Source organism: Salminus brasiliensis, chromosome 13 (genome assembly GCF_030463535.1).
Source record: "Salminus brasiliensis chromosome 13, fSalBra1.hap2, whole genome shotgun sequence".
NCBI classification, from domain to species: Eukaryota; Metazoa; Chordata; class Actinopteri; order Characiformes; family Bryconidae; genus Salminus; species Salminus brasiliensis.
The window spans coordinates 12,581,861-12,603,487 of NC_132890.1; the positions used below are offsets into that span (position 1 = coordinate 12,581,861).

Sequence of the window (21,627 nt, forward strand, 5' to 3'; positions counted from 1 at the left end):
CGGTTTCATCGATTGCAATAATATTTATGTAAATGTCCGACGCATATGTGTAAGTAACTTTTAATGTAATTATTGGAAGATATTTATGTAGTGTATCTATTTCACCCTGAAAATGTCATATTCTCCGTCACTGCCTGTTTTCCCAAAAGAGACTAAGCGAATTTGTTATGAGTAGAATGTGTATCATGGAGTTTATCCCAGCAAACATATAACTTATAGAGGTCTGGAGGCCTCTTCAGTACATCAGGCACTTATCAGTTAGTTTCGGCTTCTCGCTGGGGAGAATAGGGAAAAGTGAAGACAACCGATGGATCATTTTCCACTCTTAATAAGTAAAGCTCAGTTATTTCTCCTGCTAACACATAGAACAGAAAAGCTTCAGTATAACGTCAGTGTTGTATCCATACAATATACTGAGGGTTAAATTAATTCATACTAGGTGTGATAAGTAACTTCATTTTCTTATTTTACATTTGATAGCATGAACATTTTACATATTTTATAGACTACACAAGTAACACAAATAAATGCAAATGCCACTTTTTGTGACAAATACAATTGACAATAATTAAGATGTATCTATTTCTATACAGACGTTTTTAAAAGATTATTTAATTTCGCATTTTATTTTATATTTCATAGTCCTTTTTTTAGTGTGGAAAAGAAGCTGTTCTTGTCCACATTCATTACAGTTTACATTTTTTTTACTCTTGATAAATGATTATTGAATATTGGGAGTAACAGGTGCTTTTTCATTCTGAAGCACAGGGAGCTTCCATTTACTGCTCTTTCAGGAGTAAACCGACACAGCAGCAAAGGCTCACACCGGCCGGCAGACTCGGTCTTGTCAACATAAAAGGCCTTACCCAACGTCATTTCCGGAAGGAAATAAAAAATGCTAAATAGAGAAATTGTACATCTCATTTGGAGCTGATGTGGACAAGATTTGTGTTCCTGGTCACAAGAAAAGCTGCTCCATTTCATTATGAAAAGTATTATCAGGCTTTTAATCTCGACTTTCCTCGCCATCTTTTCAATAAACTCTTTTATTTTTAGGAGTGAACCCAGTTGAAATATTTATGAATGGTGAAAGAAAAATTCATTTCAAAGAGGCCCCGGAATATGGTGCTGTATTTACTTTGCCGCAGTTTAATAATTAAGCTTGTGTTCTCCTTCAACTGCAAAAACAAAAAAACAAAAAAAAAACCCACATCAGTCAAATGCGGTTGTAAAACGGGTCAATTCTAAAATTCCAAATGTTTCTCAACAGTCTTGGCTTCTTTTATTTACACCCTAAAATTTGACATACTAAGCTACAACATGACTATGGGATAAATGCAGGGGCTACTTCCTACCAATATGGAAACCGGGAAAACAAAACAAGAGGCTGGCACGCCGGGTGAAGCATCGCTCTCAGGTGAGTTGCGAGTTGCAGGGATGCCGATGTAGCAGGCTCGGGCTGAGTGGGCCGGCCAGCCATTTAACTAAGGGAAGTGTGTGTCGCCATGTCAAGTTCAAAGAGCTCTGTGAAGCTTCAGGGGAATAAAAGAACAACTGTTGTAGATGTACGTAGGTCTGGGAGGAGAACTTTAAAAACCTCAATGCAACTGGAAATCAGCCATTCCACTTCCTAGAAAACAATTCACAAGTGGTGAAGGACTTTTGATTTGCTCCCCTCCCCGCCCCCGAAACGAGAACGGGAACCCATGAATGAAGGCCCAAGACCTGAGGTTGTGTGTAACGGTGAAATAACATCACGACTGTGATGAAACGGTGCTGTTATTTCCCCACAGCTCACTCCCTTTCGGGATGTGTTGCTTTAATATGACCTAATTAAGTGATCTAAATTAGCAGGTGTTTTTTTTAAATAGCAAATATTGGGGTCGGCCCACCCAAGCGTTGTCATTATGATTGGTTGTAGTCTTGCTATGCGTTGACATGCTGTAACAGACTTTCCCCCATGTTGTCAGTTTCCTCTAACGTACACTGACCCCTACTGACAGGCTTGGGTTCCTTTTATCCACAGCATTTCCTCCACAGAGTTCTGGTTTGATATTTTTCAGTGTTTTGTGAGAAATTGGCTATAATTAAGCCAAACTACAAGTGATTGGTTTCCATCCCATGGCAGGCCATGCAGGTGGGCTTTAACGGCAATTTTCCGCTGAAAAGTTTCAACTCCTAAGACTCCACAGAGTGTATGAAATGTAATACAAGGAGGTATGTGTAAAAAAAAAAGTGTAATGTGTTGTATATTTGTGAAAGCATAAAGTAAGATGGAGTAAAAGGAAGAAGAGCAAGTGAAAGAATGTGCATGTGAGTGCTTGAGGATGAGAAAAGCTTACAGCACCTGGTATTCCCAGGCGGTCTCCCATCCAAGTACTAACCAGGCCCGACCCTGCTTAGCTTCCGAGATCAGACGAGATCGGGCGTGCTCAGGGTGGTATGGCCGTAAGCGAAAGCACTGCTTCCACTTAGCCTATTTATAAGCATGCAGCAAAATACGCCTGCCTCTTCCACACTACACACCCCGCTCGCTCTCCCCTCCCCTCCCCCCGCCCCTCCCCTTCCCCTCCCCCCTTTATTAGGTGAAAGATAGACTGTGTATCATCAGCGGCTCCGAATTGCTTCATGTGGTTGTTCGTGAGATATCTCAAATACTGAAAGCTATACGAAAACGTTCAACTACGTTTAACATCTAACGCTGGATCCGTCTATTGTACTTTACAGCTGCAGTCTTAGGGTTATTAGCTAACTATACAGTGGGGGAAAAAGGATTTAGTCAGTCACCAATTGTGCAAGTTCTCACACTTAAAAAGATAAGAGAGGCCTGTAATTCACATCATAGGTACACCTCAACTATGAGAGACAAAATGAGAAAAAAATTAAATCAGAAAATCACATTGTCTCATTTTTAAAGAATTTATTTGCAAATAATGGTGGGAAATAAGTATTTGATCAATAACAAAAGTTCATCTCAATACTTTGTTATATATCCTTTGTTGGCAATGGCAGAGGTCAAACGTTTTCTGTAAGTCTTCACAAGGTAGGCATACACCGTTGCTGGTATGTTGGCCCATTCCTCCATGCAGATCTCCTCTAGAGCAGTGATATTGTGGGGCTGTCGGTGGGCAACGCGGACTTTCAACTCCCTCCAAAGGTTTTCTATGGGGTTGAGATCTGGAGACTGGCTAGGCCTTGAAATGCTTCTTACGAAGCCACTCCTTTGTTGCCCTGGCAGTGTGCTTGGGATCATTATCATGCTGAAAGACCCAGCCACGTTTCATCTTCAATGCCCTTGCTGATGGAAGGAGGTTTGCACTCAAAATCTCACAACACATGGCCCCATTCATTCTTTCATGTACATGGACCAGTCGTCCTAGTCCCTTTGCAGAGAAACAGCCCCAAAGCATGATGTTGCCACCCCCATGCTTCACAGTTGGTAGGGTGTTCTTTGGATGCAACTCAGCATTCACGAGTTGTGTTTGTACCAAACACATTAGCAGTGGTCTTGTAGGTCTCCCATTTTCTGATTATTGCTCCCACAGTAGATTTCTTCACACCAAGCTGCTTGCCTATTGCAGATTCAGTCTTCCCAGCCTGGTGCAGGTCTACAATTTTGTTTCTGGTGTCCTTCGACAGCTCTTTGGTCTTCACCATAGTGGGGTTTGGAGTGTGACTGTTTGAGGTTGTGGGCAGTTGTCTTTTCTACTGTTAACGAGTTCAAACAGGTGCCATTAATACAGGTAATGAGTGGAGGACAGAGAAGCCTCTTAAAGAAGAAGTTACAGGCCTGTGACAGCCAGAAATCTTGCTTGTTTGTAGGTGACCAAATACTTATTTTCCACCATTATTTGCAAATAAATTCTTTAAAAATCAGACAATGTGATTTTCAGATTTTTTCCCTCATTTTGTCTCTCATAGTTGAGGTCTACCTATGATGTGAATTACAGGCCTCTCTCATTTTTTTAAGTGGGAGAACTTGCACAATTAGTGACTGACTAAATACTGGTTGACTAAAGCAGGTCTGAACGGTATTCGGGATAGTTCAGTTTGTCACAGGTCTACACGTCTGCTTGTGTAGTCTGTTTCCCATTACAAAGCTAAAGGTACACAGACTGTCGTTGTAGCTTTGTATTCTTGCACAACGCATGGCTGTCCTGCTGTTAGCAGCTGCAGTCTGCTGCAGGCTAACTCAACGATGATGGCTGTAGTTGTGAACATATCGACATTCCTCCTAGTGTTTTTTCGTGTCCGCCCGTGTTCAGCAATAGTGACATAAGTAAAACGAGCAGATAAAACTCAGTTACATAAAACATGTCCTTTATAAAACCGGCGAGTTTCTTTAGTTAAAGCGCATCTTCAGATGGTTTCTTTTCAGTAGCTCATCTTGGAGTTTCCAGAAACTACAACTTCTGTGTAAGACTTTTTTTTTTTTTTTTTAATCTCTGTGAAGTTAATTTAAATGAGAATGGTTAGTTATGTTTATGTGTGCCATATTTGTGGATTTTACGAATTTAAGCGTCGGTTTCATCGATTGCAATAATATTTATGTAAATGTCCGACGCATATGTGTAAGTAACTTTTAATGTAATTATTGGAAGATATTTATGTAGTGTATCTATTTCACCCTGAAAATGTCATACTCTCCGTCACTGCCTGTTTTCCCAAAAGAGACTAAGCGAATTTGTTATGAGTAGAATGTGTATCATGGAGTTTATCCCAGCAAACATATAACTTATAGAGGTCTGGAGGCCTCTTCAGTACATCAGGCACTTATCAGTTAGTTTCGGCTTCTCGCTGGGGAGAATAGGGAAAAGTGAAGACAACCGATGGATCATTTTCCACTCTTAATAAGTAAAGCTCAGTTATTTCTCCTGCTAACACATAGAACAGAAAAGCTTCAGTATAACGTCAGTGTTGTATCCATACAATATACTGAGGGTTAAATTAATTCATACTAGGTGTGATAAGTAACTTCATTTTCTTATTTTACATTTGATAGCATGAACATTTTACATATTTTATAGACTACACAAGTAACACAAATAAATGCAAATGCCACTTTTTGTGACAAATACAATTGACAATAATTAAGATGTATCTATTTCTATACAGACGTTTTTAAAAGATTATTTAATTTCGCATTTTATTTTATATTTCATAGTCCTTTTTTTAGTGTGGAAAAGAAGCTGTTCTTGTCCACATTCATTACAGTTTACATTTTTTTTACTCTTGATAAATGATTATTGAATATTGGGAGTAACAGGTGCTTTTTCATTCTGAAGCACAGGGAGCTTCCATTTACTGCTCTTTCAGGAGTAAACCGACACAGCAGCAAAGGCTCACACCGGCCGGCAGACTCGGTCTTGTCAACATAAAAGGCCTTACCCAACGTCATTTCCGGAAGGAAATAAAAAATGCTAAATAGAGAAATTGTACATCTCATTTGGAGCTGATGTGGACAAGATTTGTGTTCCTGGTCACAAGAAAAGCTGCTCCATTTCATTATGAAAAGTATTATCAGGCTTTTAATCTCGACTTTCCTCGCCATCTTTTCAATAAACTCTTTTATTTTTAGGAGTGAACCCAGTTGAAATATTTATGAATGGTGAAAGAAAAATTCATTTCAAAGAGGCCCCGGAATATGGTGCTGTATTTACTTTGCCGCAGTTTAATAATTAAGCTTGTGTTCTCCTTCAACTGCAAAAACAAAAAAACAAAAAAAAAACCCACATCAGTCAAATGCGGTTGTAAAACGGGTCAATTCTAAAATTCCAAATGTTTCTCAACAGTCTTGGCTTCTTTTATTTACACCCTAAAATTTGACATACTAAGCTACAACATGACTATGGGATAAATGCAGGGGCTACTTCCTACCAATATGGAAACCGGGAAAACAAAACAAGAGGCTGGCACGCCGGGTGAAGCATCGCTCTCAGGTGAGTTGCGAGTTGCAGGGATGCCGATGTAGCAGGCTCGGGCTGAGTGGGCCGGCCAGCCATTTAACTAAGGGAAGTGTGTGTCGCCATGTCAAGTTCAAAGAGCTCTGTGAAGCTTCAGGGGAATAAAAGAACAACTGTTGTAGATGTACGTAGGTCTGGGAGGAGAACTTTAAAAACCTCAATGCAACTGGAAATCAGCCATTCCACTTCCTAGAAAACAATTCACAAGTGGTGAAGGACTTTTGATTTGCTCCCCTCCCCGCCCCCGAAACGAGAACGGGAACCCATGAATGAAGGCCCAAGACCTGAGGTTGTGTGTAACGGTGAAATAACATCACGACTGTGATGAAACGGTGCTGTTATTTCCCCACAGCTCACTCCCTTTCGGGATGTGTTGCTTTAATATGACCTAATTAAGTGATCTAAATTAGCAGGTGTTTTTTTTAAATAGCAAATATTGGGGTCGGCCCACCCAAGCGTTGTCATTATGATTGGTTGTAGTCTTGCTATGCGTTGACATGCTGTAACAGACTTTCCCCCATGTTGTCAGTTTCCTCTAACGTACACTGACCCCTACTGACAGGCTTGGGTTCCTTTTATCCACAGCATTTCCTCCACAGAGTTCTGGTTTGATATTTTTCAGTGTTTTGTGAGAAATTGGCTATAATTAAGCCAAACTACAAGTGATTGGTTTCCATCCCATGGCAGGCCATGCAGGTGGGCTTTAACGGCAATTTTCCGCTGAAAAGTTTCAACTCCTAAGACTCCACAGAGTGTATGAAATGTAATACAAGGAGGTATGTGTAAAAAAAAAAGTGTAATGTGTTGTATATTTGTAAAAGCGTAAAGTAAGATGGAGTAAAAGGAAGAAGAGCAAGTGAAAGAATGTGCATGTGAGTGCTTGAGGATGAGAAAAGCTTACAGCACCTGGTATTCCCAGGCGGTCTCCCATCCAAGTACTAACCAGGCCCGACCCTGCTTAGCTTCCGAGATCAGACGAGATCGGGCGTGCTCAGGGTGGTATGGCCGTAAGCGAAAGCACTGCTTCCACTTAGCCTATTTATAAGCATGCAGCAAAATACGCCTGCCTCTTCCACACTACACACCCCGCTCGCTCTCCCCTCCCCTCCCCCTTCCCCTCCCCCCTTTATTCGGTGAAAGATAGACTGTGTATCATCAGCGGCTCCGAATTGCTTCATGTGGTTGTTCGTGAGGTATCTCAAATACTGAAAGCTATACGAAAACGTTCAACTACGTTGAACATCTAACGCTGGATCCGTCTATTGTACTTTACAGCTGCAGTCTTAGGGTTATTAGCTAGCTATACAGTGGGGGGAAAAAGGATTTAGTCAGTCACCAATTGTGCAAGTTCTCACACTTAAAAAGATAAGAGAGGCCTGTAATTCACATCATAGGTACACCTCAACTATGAGAGACAAAATGAGAAAAAAAAAAATTAAATCAGAAAATCACATTGTCTCATTTTTAAAGAATTTATTTGCAAATAATGGTGGGAAATAAGTATTTGATCAATAACAAAAGTTCATCTCAATACTTTGTTATATATCCTTTGTTGGCAATGGCAGAGGTCAAACGTTTTCTGTAAGTCTTCACAAGGTAGGCACACACCGTTGCTGGTTTGTTGGCCCATTCCTCCATGCAGATCTCCTCTAGAGCAGTGATATTGTGGGGCTGTCGGTGGGCAACGCGGACTTTCTATGGGGTTGAGATCTGGAGACTGGCTAGGCCTTGAAATGCTTCTTACGAAGCCACTCCTTTGTTGCCCTGGCAGTGTGCTTGGGATCATTATCATGCTGAAAGACCCAGCCACGTTTCATCTTCAATGCCCTTGCTGATGGAAGGAGGTTTGCACTCAAAATCTCACAACACATGGCCCCATTCATTCTTTCATGTACATGGACCAGTCGTCCTAGTCCCTTTGCAGAGAAACAGCCCCAAAGCATGATGTTGCCACCCCCATGCTTCACAGTTGGTAGGGTGTTCTTTGGATGCAACTCAGCATTCACGAGTTGTGTTTGTACCAAACACATTAGCAGTGGTCTTGTAGGTCTCCCATTTTCTGATTATTGCTCCCACAGTAGATTTCTTCACACCAAGCTGCTTGCCTATTGCAGATTCAGTCTTCCCAGCCTGGTGCAGGTCTACAATTTTGTTTCTGGTGTCCTTCGACAGCTCTTTGGTCTTCACCATAGTGGGGTTTGGAGTGTGACTGTTTGAGGTTGTGGGCAGTTGTCTTTTCTACTGTTAACGAGTTCAAACAGGTGCCATTAATACAGGTAATGAGTGGAGGACAGAGAAGCCTCTTAAAGAAGAAGTTACAGGCCTGTGACAGCCAGAAATCTTGCTTGTTTGTAGTTGACCAAATACTTATTTTCCACCATTATTTGCAAATAAATTCTTTAAAAATCAGACAATGTGATTTTCAGATTTTTTCCCTCATTTTGTCTCTCATAGTTGAGGTCTACCTATGATGTGAATTACAGGCCTCTCTCATTTTTTTTAAGTGGGAGAACTTGCACAATTAGTGACTGACTAAATACTGGTTGACTAAAGCAGGTCTGAATGGTATTCGGGATAGTTCAGTTTGTCACAGGTCTACACGTCTGCTTGTGTAGTCTGTTTCCCATTACAAAGCTAAAGGTATACAGACTGTCGTTGTAGCTTTGTATTCTTGCACAACGCATGGCTGTCCTGCTGTTAGCAGCTGCAGTCTGCTGCAGGCTAACTCAACGATGATGGCTGTAGTTGTGAACATATCGACATTCCTCCTAGTGTTTTTTCGTGTCCGCCCGTGTTCAGCAATAGTGACTTAAGTAAAACGAGCAGATAAAACACAGTTACATAAAACATGTCCTTTATAAAACCGGCGAGTTTCTTTAGTTAAAGCGCATCTTCAGATGGTTTCTTTTCAGTAGCTCATCTTGGAGTTTCCGGAAACTACAACTTCTGTGTAAGACTTTTTTTTTTTTTAAATCTCTGTGAAGTTAATTTAAATGAGAATGGTTAGTTATGTTTGTGTGTGCCATATTTGTGTATTTTACGAATTTAAGCGTCGGTTTCATTGATTGCAATAATATTTAGCTATGTAAATGTCTGACGCAGTGAACGATGGAAGAATTCAATGGCTGCTTTTAAATGTTTCTAAAGTGTTGAGCCTTGAGCTCTTTTTTTATTTAGTGGTGCAGCAGTGTATTGTATTATGGTTGGATGCATTTTTTCATTCAAACATTCCAGCACCCAGCCCCCCTGCTCCAACCTGTCCTTGACAACAACCCAGGTGACATATGAGCTGAGGAAGATCAAGGCAAACAAAGCTACAGGTCCTGATGGAATCAGTGCCAGGCTCCTCAAGTCCTTCGCACATCAGCTGTGCAGGGTAGTTGAGCATATGTTCAACATGAGCCTGAAATTGGGAAGAGTACCACAGATTTGGAAAACATCTTGTGTGGTACCTGTGCCCAAAACACAGCACCCGAAGGACCTAAACAGCTACAGGCCGGTGGCACTGACATCCGATGAAGTCACTGGAGAGGCTGGTCATCAACCACATCCGCCCTTTGGTGAGCCCATCCATGGACCCTCTTCAGCTTGCCTACCAACCTGGCGTCGGGGTGGATGATGCTTCTACACAGAACTCTTTCTCACCTAGAGAAGCCTGGCAGCACTGTGAGGATCACCTTCTTTGATTTCTCCAGTGCATTTAACACCATACAGCCAGGCCTCCTAAAGGACAAGCTGAGACATTGTGGAGTGGACAGTCACCTGTCGAACTGGATACTGGACTACCTCACCAACCGACCACAGTATGTAAGGGGACGGGCCTGTATCTCTGATATGGTGGTCAGCAGCACAGGAGCCCCTCAAGGAACGGTCTTGGCACCGTTCCTCTTCACCCTGTACACTGCTGACTTCATGTACAGCTTACCGACCTGTCACCTCCAGAAGTTCTCTGATGACTCAGCGATCGTCGGCCTCATAACCAATGTGGAGGACAGCGAGTACAGAGAACTGATCCAGGACTTTGTGGACTGGTGTCCGCTGAACCACCTTCAGATAAACGCAGGAAAAAACAAAGAACTGGTGGTGGATTTCCGCAGTTGCAGACACCCCCCTCAATCAGTGAACATCCAGGGTATGAACATCGAGAGTGTGGACTCTTATAAATACCTGGGTGTTCATCTGAACAACAAACTGGACTGGTCAGTCAACACTGCTGCACTCTTCAAGAAAGGCCAGAGCAGACTCTACCTACTGAGGAGACTGAGGTCCTTTGGGTGCAGGGAGCACTCCTGAGGACTTTCTTCGACACAGTGGTGGCATCTGCCATCTTTTATGGAGTCGTCTGCTGGGGCAGTAGCATCTCGACTGCAGATAAGAAAAGACTGAATAAGCCCATAAAGAGGGCCGGCTCTGTCCTGGGGTGCTTGTTAGACCCAGTGCAGGTGGTGGGAGACAGGAGGATGACAACCAAGCTGGCATCCATGCTGGAGAACAGCTCCCACCCCATGCATGAGACTCTGGCAGCACTGGGCAGCTCCTTTAGTGACAGGCTGCTTCATCCCAAGTGTGTAAAGGAGCGGTATCGCAGGTCCTTCCTTCCTGCTGCCGTCAGACTCCACAACCAGCACTGCTCCCAGCGGACCACATACACACACACTTAAACTACACACACATGTTTAGGGAACAGAGATCCCTCAATGCAAAAATACCATGTGCAATACCCCCCCCCCCCACACACACACGTGCAATTAGGAGTCATTTGCAATAACCTGTAAATAATATTGTTATTTCCTTTTTAATTCTTATTTATATTGTGTATATAGTGCAAATTATTTATCTATATTTTTGTAACTGAGTGTCTTGCTATCCCTTTCTGCTGTGACACTGAGAATTTCCCCACTGCGGGACTAATAAAGGATTATCTTATCTTATCTTATTGTTTCTCCTCACCATGCATGTGAAATAGAAAGGATGGAGTGATTCCCCTGTTGGCGCTGAACAACTCATACTTATCTGGCAGTGGAGAAACCATGATCAAGAAGGTGGTTCACCCAGGGCGAGGCTCAGCAATTGCATTACATTGGTTGTGCTGACTCCTGTGCTAACACACAGAATAGAAAAGCTAGACTGCATAATTTGTGGTAGTGGAGGACTGTGCTCTCCCCTGATATTTGGGTAGAAGAAAGGAGCAATCTGAGATAGACAAACATGTGAATAGTATGACATGTTGTTATGAACTTGTTTCACATTGGGTTCAGCTTCTACTATAATATGTGTAAGTAACTTTTAATGTAATTATTGGAAGATGTTTATGTAGTGTATCTATTTTACCCTGAAAAATGTCATACTCTCCGTCACTGCCTGTTTTCCCAATAGAGACCAAGCGAATTTGTTATAAGTAGAATGTGTATCATGGAGTTTATCCCAGCAAACACATAACCTCATAGAGGTCTGGAGGCCTCTTCAGTACATCAGGCACTTATCAGTTAGTTTCGGGTTCTCGCTGGGGAGAATAGGGAAGAGTGAAGACAACCGATGGATTGTTTTCATTCATTTTCCACTCTTAATAAGTAAAGCTCAGTTATTTCTCCTGCTAACACATAGAACAGGAAAGCTTCAGTATAAAGTCGGTGTTGTATCCACACAATATACTGAGGGTTAAATTAATTCATACTAGGTGTGATAAGTAACTTCATTTTCTTGTTTGTTTTACATTTGATAGAATTAACATTTTACATATTTTATAGACTACACAAGTAACACAAATAAATGCAATTGGCACTTTTTGTGGCAAATACAATTGACAATAATTGAGATGTATCTATTTCTATACAGACATTTGTAAAAGATTATTTAATTTCACATTTTGTTTTATATTTCATAGTCCTTTTTGTAGTGTGACAAAGAAGCTGTTCCTGTCCACATTCATTACGGTTTTAGTTTTTTCTTCTCTTGATAATTGATTAAAAAAAAGACTTTTTATTTAATTTACATGTTTATCTCATCAAGACAAATTCTACATCAATACAGTTACAGTGATACAGTCTTTGCAGTCTTTGATTTTGACAGTCTTTACATTGTGTACTGAACCCACTGTTAGAGATGCTCTTTACCCAAAGCTGTGTTCCTTGTCATATCTTAAACACTTAAACACTTCACACTTAAAGTTGCCGCAAAGCATCGTTTTATGTTTTCTTATAAGGTTTAGACCTAACAGGTACATAAAGGGTGTATTTTACCTGTATGAGTATTACATATAAAAGTCATAACTAATTCATTTAGACAACAAATAAAATGTCCAGTTGTGTTGTATATATTGTGGTTCATATCCCCACCACTGTAAATTAAACTGAATCTGTAAGTTTCTCCACAATTAAAGATTTCTTATCAGACCACTATGAATTACTTTTTTACATCTCCTACTAGGTTTACAGCTGCATGTAAAAAAAATCAGGACGAAGGCATGCCACCAACTGCAGTTACAGTAGAACCTGTTAGTAAATTAATAATTAGTAAAGTAGATTCTCACCCATTTAGAATCAATAATTAAATGACATCCTTGAATAACTATGATTTAATTTGTGGATATATTCAATTATATACTTACAAAGAAGGAATCTTTTGAGTTCAAATACAAAGCAACAATAAATGAGGGGGCAGGATCTCTGCATCTCTGCCCTATGACTAACAGTCTACACACTCAAACTCTTCAATGTGATGGGTGATCTACAGTCGCCGTCTACAGTGAGTGTAGACTCTCAACCAATTCGAAGGATAAATGTCTACAGTCACTGTGCCGATATTGACCCTCAGTATTGACCCTCAGGTTTGCCGAGTCAAGTTCTAGTTAATGTTGCCATCTACACTGGGCAACATTCTTCTTCCCTGTGAGACAAGAGTAAGGTTGGAGATGTTCTAATAAACACATTTCAGTACGTTACTGAAACTAGTTAGTCTATATCTGGAATAGTCTACATGCAAAGTAATTTAAAGTCAGACAAAAACGATAGATTTTTTATTACATTTTTTTTTATCATAAACCATGTTATTGGTTACAAGCTTTCCTATATTAGACTGCAATGTATTTTATAATAAAATCATTTTAAATGAATAAATCACAAATGGCAAATTAATCATCTAGTTCAGTTCACATCCAGGAGATGGCAGTACAACATACTAAAAAAACAACAACGCCTGAAAACGGGACTTGTTAATGTCAAACCTGCAGTAAACAGGTAGCTTCTGTCTTTGCTTTATTTTTGGAAAACGTAAGTGTAACACTTAACACCTTAGTGTGGTGTCTAAATAATAATAATAATAATAATAATAATAATAATAATAAATTAGGTCAAATGTAAAATGTCTTCTAAGAGTTCAGTCTTGAACTTTAAACATGGCTGACAGAAAGCGCTCGAAAGATCTCTTCCCAAACCTGCTGTTAATAAACGTGAAATAGGTTTGTACTCTCTCCTTATTTACCAAACATGTTGTGTTTGTTGGCTAATTAGAAATTCGTGAATGTCCTGTAATGAGTGGAGTGCTAATTTTAAGGCCTATTCTTTGGCCTTGTCAATTAATCCTATTAATTCCGAAGGCCGGGACATTTCACAGTCGTGTGTTGGTGAATGGGCAGGCGTAAAACATGGGCATTTTCCAGTTATTTTCTTACACCATGAAACAGTTTGCTAATTTTACTTAATTACAGTGTGAGAAACCTAATATAGGTCTAGGAATGAAGGTTAATGAAGCAGTCGGACTTGGAATGAGGGGAACTGGATAGAATTGGCATTTTCTTTTGACAAGTGGTCTGGATGTCGGTTTGCTGAACGTGAGAGATTCATACATGTGTTGTGTTGGTTTACAGGTACATGGTAAACTTAAGTTGAAGAGATCATAGTCAGTCAGCAGTTGTTTTAGGTTTCACTCCTCGTGTTTAGGTTGTAGTACCACATTCAACCACAAGGTTATCAAGCGTATCAAACATATGTCTTTGTTTTTCAGTAAGAAATCCAACTGTTCACCTCCACTCCAGCACGTTAGCTGTTCGTGATCAGTACAGTTGATGTATTGTTGTAGTTTTGTTTCTGAATTGCTTTTAAAAGAAGTCGGAGGCAAAAATGATATCCTCGTATTTGATTGGCCGTTGTGCAGAAATATTTACATATTCTGTTTTTATGTCCGTTATCTGTTAATACCACTGTTTTCTCAGAGTTGTGAGTGATATTTAACCCTTGATTCCCCGACTTACTTTTTTATTATTGCCGGGAATTTAGTTGAAGTGGATTTAAACATTTCACCATAACAGTGAAACTTACTGTCTAGAATGACTTCCCTGTTTCTCTTAGCGGTCCGGTATCGCTTCTCGGCCTTTTGGCTAAGATCAAGTGTAGTATCTGTTCTTATCAGTTTAATATCTGATACGTCCCCTACCCGGGGACCATATATTAAATTGATTTTTGGAACAGGGAGATGGAATAGGGGCTTGCTCCGTCCACTCCACGCATCGACCCGGTATTGCAGTACCTCCGGGAACGGTGCACCCCCTTTTAATCGGTGAAAGATAGACTGTGTATCATCAGCGGCTCCGAATTGCTTCTTGTGGTTGTTCGTGAGGTATATCAAATACTGAAAGCTATACGAAAACGTTAAACAACGTGTAACATCTAACGCTGGATCCGTCTACTGTACTTTACAGCTGCAGTCTTAGGGTTATTAGCTACCTATATGTATGAACTGAAGCTCTGAAGTAGGGCTTTGGAGAACTACATCGTGTATATATGGTTGACTAAAGCAGGTCTGAACGGTATTCGGGATAGTTCAGTTCGTCACAGGTCTACACGTCTGCTTGTGTAGTCTGTTTCCCATTACAAAGCTAAAGGTACACAGACTGTCGTTGTAGCTTTGTATTCTTGCACAACGCATGGCTGTCCTGCTGTTAGCAGCTGCAGCTGTAGTGAACATATCGACATTCCTCTGTGTTTTTTCGTGTCCGCCCGTGTTCAGCAATAGTGACATAAGTAAAACGAGCAGATAAAACTCAGTTACATAAAACATGTCCTTTATAAAACCGGCGAGTTTCTTTAGTTAAAGCGCATCTTCAGATGGTTTCTTTTCAGTAGCTCATCTTGGAGTTTCCAGAAACTACAACTTCTGTGTAAGACTTTTTTTTTTTTTTTTTTTTTTTTTTTTTAAATCTCTGTGAAGTTAATTTAAATGAGAATGGTTAGTTATGTTTATGTGTGCCATATTTGTGGATTTTACGAATTTAAGCGTCGGTTTCATCGATTGCAATAATATTTATGTAAATGTCCGACGCATATGTGTAAGTAACTTTTAATGTAATTATTGGAAGATATTTATGTAGTGTATCTATTTCACCCTGAAAATGTCATACTCTCCGTCACTGCCTGTTTTCCCAAAAGAGACTAAGCGAATTTGTTATGAGTAGAATGTGTATCATGGAGTTTATCCCAGCAAACATATAACCTTCAGTACATCAGGCACTTATCAGTTAGTTTCGGCTTCTCGCTGGGGAGAATAGGGAAAAGTGAAGACAACCGATGGATCATTTTCCACTCTTAATAAGTAAAGCTCAGTTATTTCTCCTGCTAACACATAGAACAGAAAAGCTTCAGTATAACGTCAGTGTTGTATCCATACAATATACTGAGGGTTAAATTAATTCATAGTAGGTGTGATAAGTAACTTCATTTTCTTATTTTACATTTGATAGCATGAACATTTGACATATTTTATAGACTACACAAGTAACACAAATAAATGCAAATGCCACTTTTTGTGACAAATACAATTGACAATAATTAAGATGTATCTATTTCTATACAGACGTTTTTAAAAGATTATTTAATTTCGCATTTTATTTTATATTTCATAGTCCTTTTTTTAGTGTGGAAAAGAAGCTGTTCTTGTCCACATTCATTACAGTTTAAATTTTTTTTACTCTTGATAAATGATTATTGAATATTGGGAGTAACAGGTGCTTTTTCATTCTGAAGCACAGGGAGCTTCCATTTACTGCTCTTTCAGGAGTAAACCGACACAGCAGCAAAGGCTCACACCGGCCGGCAGACTCGGTCTTGTCAACATAAAAGGCCTTACCCAACGTCATTTCCGGAAGGAAATAAAAAATGCTAAATAGAGAAATTGTACATCTCATTTGGAGCTGATGTGGACAAGATTTGTGTTCCTGGTCACAAGAAAAGCTGCTCCATCGCATTATGAAAAGTATTATCAGGCTTTTAATCTCGACTTTCCTCGCCATCTTTTCAATAAACTCATTTATTTTTAGGAGTGAACCCTGTTGAAATATTTATGAATAGTGAAAGAAAAATTCATTTCAAAGAGGCCCCGGAATATGGTGCTGTATTTACTTTGCCGCAGTTTAATAATTAAGCTTGTGTTCTCCTTCAACTGCAAAAACAAAAAAACAAAAAAAAAACCCACATCAGTCAAATGCGGTTGTAAAACGGGTCAATTCTAAAATTCCAAATGTTTCTCAACAGTCTTGGCTTCTTTTATTTACACCCTTAAATTTGACATACTAAGCTACAACATGACTATGGGATAAATGCAGGGGCTACTTCCTACCAATATGGAAGCCGGGAAAACAAAACAAGAGGCTGGCACGCCGGGTGAAGCATCGCTCTCAGGTGAGTTGCGAGTTGCAGGGATGCCGATGAAGCAGGCTCGGGCTGAGTGGGCCGGCCAGCCATTTAACTAAGGGAAGTGTGTGTCGCCATGTCAAGTTCAAAGAGCTCTGTGAAGCTTCAGGGGGATAAAAGAACAACTGTTGTAGATGTACGCAGATCTGGGAGGAGAATTTTAAAAACCTCAATGCAACTGGAAATCAGCCATTCCACTTCCTAGAAAACAATTCACAAGTGGTGAAGGACTTTTGATTTGCTCCCCTCCCCGCCCCCGAAACAAGAACGGGAACCCATGAATGAAGGCCCACGACCTGAGGTTGTGTGTAACGGTGAAATAACATCACGACTGTGATGAAACGGTGCTGTTATTTCCCCACAGCTCACTCCCTTTCGTGATGTGTTGCTTTAATATGACCTAATTAAGTGATCTAAATTAGCAGGTGTTTTTTTTAAATAGCAAATATTGGGGTCGGCCCACCCAAGCGCTGTCATTATGATTGGTTGTAGTCTTGCTATATGTTGACAACCTGTAACAGACTTTCCCCCATGTTGTCAGTTTCCTCTAACGTACACTGACCCCTACTGACAGGCTTGGGTTCCTTTTATCCACAGCATTCCCTCCACAGAGTTCTGGTTTGATATTTTTCAGTGTTTTGTAAGAATTTGGCTATAATTAAGCCAAACTACAAGTGATTGGTTTCCATCCCATGGCAGGCCATGCAGGTGGGCTTTAACGGCAATTTTCCGCTGAAAAGTTTCAACTCCTAAGACTCCACAGAGTGTATGAAATGTAATACAAGGAGGTATGTGTAAAAAAAAAAAGTGTAATGTGTTGTATATTTGTGAAAGCATAAAGTAAGATGGAGTAAAAGGAAGAAGAGCAAGTGAAAGAATGTGCATGTGAGTGCTTGAGGATGAGAAAAGCTTACAGCACCTGGTATTCCCAGGCGGTCTCCCATCCAAGTACTAACCAGGCCCGACCCTGCTTAGCTTCCGAGATCAGACGAGATCGGGCGTGCTCAGGGTGGTATGGCCGTAAGCGAAAGCACTGCTTCCACTTAGCCTATTTATAAGCATGCAGCAAAATACGCCTGCCTCTTCCACACTACACACCCCCCCTCCCCCCTTTATTCGGTGAAAGTAGACTGTGTATCACCAGCTGCTCCGAATTGCTTCATGTGGTTGTTCGTGAGGTATCTCAAATACTGAAAGCTATACGAAAACGTTCAACTACGTTGAACATCTAACGCTGGATCCGTCTATTGTACTTTACAGCTGCAGTCTTAGGGTTATTAGCTAGCTATACAGTGGGGGAAAAAAGGATTTCGTCAGTCACCAATTGTGCAAGTTCTCACACTTAAAAAGATAAGAGAGGCCTGTAATTCACATCATAGGTACACCTCAACTATGAGAGACAAAATGAGAAAAAAATTAAATCAGAAAATCACATTGTCTCATTTTTAAAGAATTTATTTGCAAATAATGGTGGGAAATAAGTATTTGATCAATAACAAAAGTTCATCTCAATACTTTGTTATATATCCTTTGTTGGCAATGGCAGAGGTCAAACGTTTTCTGTAAGTCTTCACAAGGTAGGCATACACCGTTGCTGGTATGTTGGCCCATTCCTCCATGCAGATCTCCTCTAGAGCAGTGATATTGTGGGGCTGTCGGTGGGCAACGCGGACTTTCAACTCCCTCCAAAGGTTTTCTATGGGGTTGAGATCTGGAGACTGGCTAGGCCTTGAAATGCTTCTTACGAAGCCACTCCTTTGTTGCCCTGGCAGTGTGCTTGGGATCATTATCATGCTGAAAGACCCAGCCACGTTTCATCTTCAATGCCCTTGCTGATGGAAGGAGGTTTGCACTCAAAATCTCACAACACATGGCCCCATTCATTCTTTCATGTACATGGACCAGTCGTCCTAGTCCCTTTGCAGAGAAACAGCCCCAAAGCATGATGTTGCCACCCCCATGCTTCACAGTTGGTAGGGTGTTCTTTGGATGCAACTCAGCATTCACGAGTTGTGTTTGTACCAAACACATTAGCAGTGGTCTTGTAGGTCTCCCATTTTCTGATAATTGCTCCCACAGTAGATTTCTTCACACCAAGCTGCTTGCCTATTGCAGATTCAGTCTTCCCAGCCTGGTGCAGGTCTACAATTTTGTTTCTGGTGTCCTTCGACAGCTCTTTGGTCTTCACCATAGTGGGGTTTGGAGTGTGACTGTTTGAGGTTGTGGGCAGTTGTCTTTTCTACTGTTAACGAGTTCAAACAGGTGCCATTAATACAGGTAATGAGTGGAGGATAGAGAAGCCTCTTAAAGAAGAAGTTACAGGCCTGTGACAGCCAGAAATCTTGCTTGTTTGTAGGTGACCAAATACTTATTTTCCACCATTATTTGCAAATAAATTCTTTAAAAATCAGACAATGTGATTTTCAGATTTTTTCCCTCATTTTGTCTCTCATAGTTGAGGTCTACCTATGATGTGAATTACAGGCCTCTCTCATTTTTTTTAAGTGGGAGAACTTGCACAATTAGTGACTGACTAAATACTGGTTGACTAAAGCAGGTCTGAACGGTATTCGGGATAGTTCAGTTTGTCACAGGTCTACACGTCTGCTTGTGTAGTCTGTTTCCCATTACAAAGCTAAAGGTACACAGACTGTCGTTGTAGCTTTGTATTCTTGCACAACGCATGGCTGTCCTGCTGTTAGCAGCTGCAGTCTGCTGCAGGCTAACTCAACGATGATGGCTGTAGTTGTGAACATATCGACATTCCTCCTAGTGTTTTTTCGTGTCCGCCCGTGTTCAGCAATAGTGACTTAAGTAAAACGAGCAGATAAAACTCAGTTACATAAAACATGTCCTTTATAAAACCGGCGAGTTTCTTTAGTTAAAGCGCATCTTCAGATGGTTTCTTTTCAGTAGCTCATCTTGGAGTTTCCAGAAACTACAACTTCTGTGTAAGACTTTTTTTTTTTTTTTTTTAATCTCTGTGAAGTTAATTTAAATGAGAATGGTTAGTTATGTTTATGTGTGCCATATTTGTGGATTTTACGAATTTAAGCGTCGGTTTCATCGATTGCAATAATATTTATGTAAATGTCCGACGCATATGTGTAAGTAACTTTTAATGTAATTATTGGAAGATATTTATGTAGTGTATCTATTTCACCCTGAAAATGTCATACTCTCCGTCACTGCCTGTTTTCCCAAAAGAGACTAAGCGAATTTGTTATGAGTAGAATGTGTATCATGGAGTTTATCCCAGCAAACATATAACCTCATAGAGGTCTGGAGGCCTCTTCAGTACATCAGGCACTTATCAGTTAGTTTCGGCTTCTCGCTGGGGAGAATAAGGAAAAGTGAAGACAACCGATGGATCATTTTCCACTCTTAATAAGTAAAGCTCAGTTATTTCTCCTGCTAACACATAGAACAGAAAAGCTTCAGTATAACGTCAGTGTTGTATCCATACAATATACTGAGGGTTAAATTAATTCATAGTAGGTGTGATAAGTAACTTCATTTTCTTATTTTACATTTGATAGCATGAACATTTTACATATTTTATAGACTACACAAGTAACACAAATAAATGCAAATGCCACTTTTTGTGACAAATACAATTGACAATAATTAAGATGTATCTATTTCTATACAGACGTTTTTAAAAGATTATTTAATTTCGCATTTTATTTTATATTTCATAGTCCTTTTTTTAGTGTGGAAAAGAAGCTGTTCTTGTCCACATTCATTGCAGTTTAATTTTTTTTTACTCTTGATAAATGATTATTGAGTATTGGGAGTAACAGGTGCTTTTTCATTCTGAAGCACAGGGAGCTTCCATTTACTGCTCTTTCAGGAGTAAACCGACACAGCAGCAAAGGCTCACACCGGCCGGCAGACTCGGTCTTGTCAACATAAAAGGCCTTACCCAACGTCGGAATATGGTGCTGTATTTACTTTGCCGCAGTTTAATAATTAAGCTTGTGTTCTCCTTCAACTGCAAAAAAAAAACAAAAACAAAAAAAAAACCCACATCAGTCAAATGCGGTTGTAAAACAGGTCAATTCTAAAATTCCAAATGTTTCTCAACAGTCTTGGCTTCTTTTATTTACACCCTTAAATTTGACATACTAAGCTACAACATGACTATGGGATAAATGCAGGGGCTACTTCCTACCAATATGGAAGCCGGGAAAACAAAACAAGAGGCTGGCACGCCGGGTGAAGCATCGCTCTCAGGTGAGTTGCGAGTTGCAGGGATGCCGATGAAGCAGGCTCGGGCTGAGTGGGCCGGCCAGCCATTTAACTAAGGGAAGTGTGTGTCGCCATGTCAAGTTCAAAGAGCTCTGTGAAGCTTCAAGGGGATAAAAGAACAACTGTTGTAGATGCACGCAGATCTGGGAGGAGAATTTTAAAAACCTCAATGCAACTGGAAATCAGCCATTCCACTTCCTAGAAAACAATTCACAAGTGGTGAAGGACTTTTGATTTGCTCCCCTCCCCGCCCCCGAAACGAGAACGGGAACCCATGAATGAAGGCCCACGACTTGAGGTTGTGTGTAACAGTGAAATAACATAACGACTGTGATGAAACGGTGCTGTTATTTCCCCACAGCTCACTCCCTTTCGTGATGTGTTGCTTTAATATGACCTAATTAAGTGATCTAAATTAGCAGGTGTTTTTTTTAAATAGCAAATATTGGGGTCGGCCCACCCAAGCGCTGTCATTATGATTGGTTGTAGTCTTGCTATGCGTTGACATGCTGTAACAGACTTTCCCCCATGTTGTCAGTTTCCTCAAACGTACACTGACCCCTACTGACAGGCTTGGGTTCCTTTTATCCACAGCATTCCCTCCACAGAGTTCTGGTTTGATATTTTTCAGTGTTTTGTAAGAATTTGGCTATAATTAAGCCAAACTACAAGTGATTGGTTTCCATCCCATGGCAGGCCATGCAGGTGGGCTTTAACGGCAATTTTCCGCT

The 21,627-nt window shown here is 40.4% G+C and overlaps 5 non-coding genes across 5 annotated transcripts; 2 read left to right on the top strand and 3 right to left on the bottom strand.

The window, feature by feature from the left end:
• Positions 1-2,335: 2,335 nt before the first annotated feature.
• LOC140576420 (5S ribosomal RNA) lies at positions 2,336-2,454 on the bottom strand. The gene has a single exon (XR_011981634.1). It is a non-coding gene; the product is annotated as a 5S ribosomal RNA (ribosomal RNA).
• Positions 2,455-6,857: 4,403 nt separating this feature from the next.
• Positions 6,858-6,976, bottom strand: LOC140576432 (5S ribosomal RNA). The gene has a single exon (XR_011981645.1). It is a non-coding gene; the product is annotated as a 5S ribosomal RNA (ribosomal RNA).
• Positions 6,977-10,968: 3,992 nt separating this feature from the next.
• On the top strand, positions 10,969-11,130 carry LOC140576019 (U1 spliceosomal RNA). Its single transcript, XR_011981258.1, has one exon. It is a non-coding gene; the product is annotated as a U1 spliceosomal RNA (small nuclear RNA).
• A 3,187-nt stretch (positions 11,131-14,317) lies between these two features.
• On the top strand, positions 14,318-14,508 carry LOC140576032 (U2 spliceosomal RNA). Its single transcript, XR_011981269.1, has one exon. It is a non-coding gene; the product is annotated as a U2 spliceosomal RNA (small nuclear RNA).
• Positions 14,509-17,552: 3,044 nt separating this feature from the next.
• LOC140576443 (5S ribosomal RNA) lies at positions 17,553-17,671 on the bottom strand. The gene has a single exon (XR_011981656.1). It is a non-coding gene; the product is annotated as a 5S ribosomal RNA (ribosomal RNA).
• Between the last annotated feature and the right edge of the window lie 3,956 nt (positions 17,672-21,627).